This window comes from Penaeus chinensis, chromosome 33 (genome assembly GCF_019202785.1).
Source record: "Penaeus chinensis breed Huanghai No. 1 chromosome 33, ASM1920278v2, whole genome shotgun sequence".
NCBI classification, from domain to species: Eukaryota; Metazoa; Arthropoda; class Malacostraca; order Decapoda; family Penaeidae; genus Penaeus; species Penaeus chinensis.
The window spans coordinates 5,247,736-5,248,085 of NC_061851.1; positions in this window are offsets into that span (position 1 = coordinate 5,247,736).

Sequence of the window (350 nt, forward strand, 5' to 3'; positions counted from 1 at the left end):
TGTTATTGCTGATGATGATCGTGATGGTACCATTACTATCATATTCATCATCATTATCACCATCATCATCATCGTTATTATCATTATCATTATTGCTGCTATTATTATTATTATCATGATTACTATTATTATCATTATCATTATCCTTATTTTTATTATTATTGTCATCATTATTAATATTATTATAATTATCATTATTATTATTATTATTATTATTATCATCATCATTATTATTATCATTGTCATTACTCATTTTTTATTATTATTTTTATTATTTCTATTATTACTATTATGATTATTATCATTATTACTATTATTATGATTATCATTATTATCATTATTATTATCAT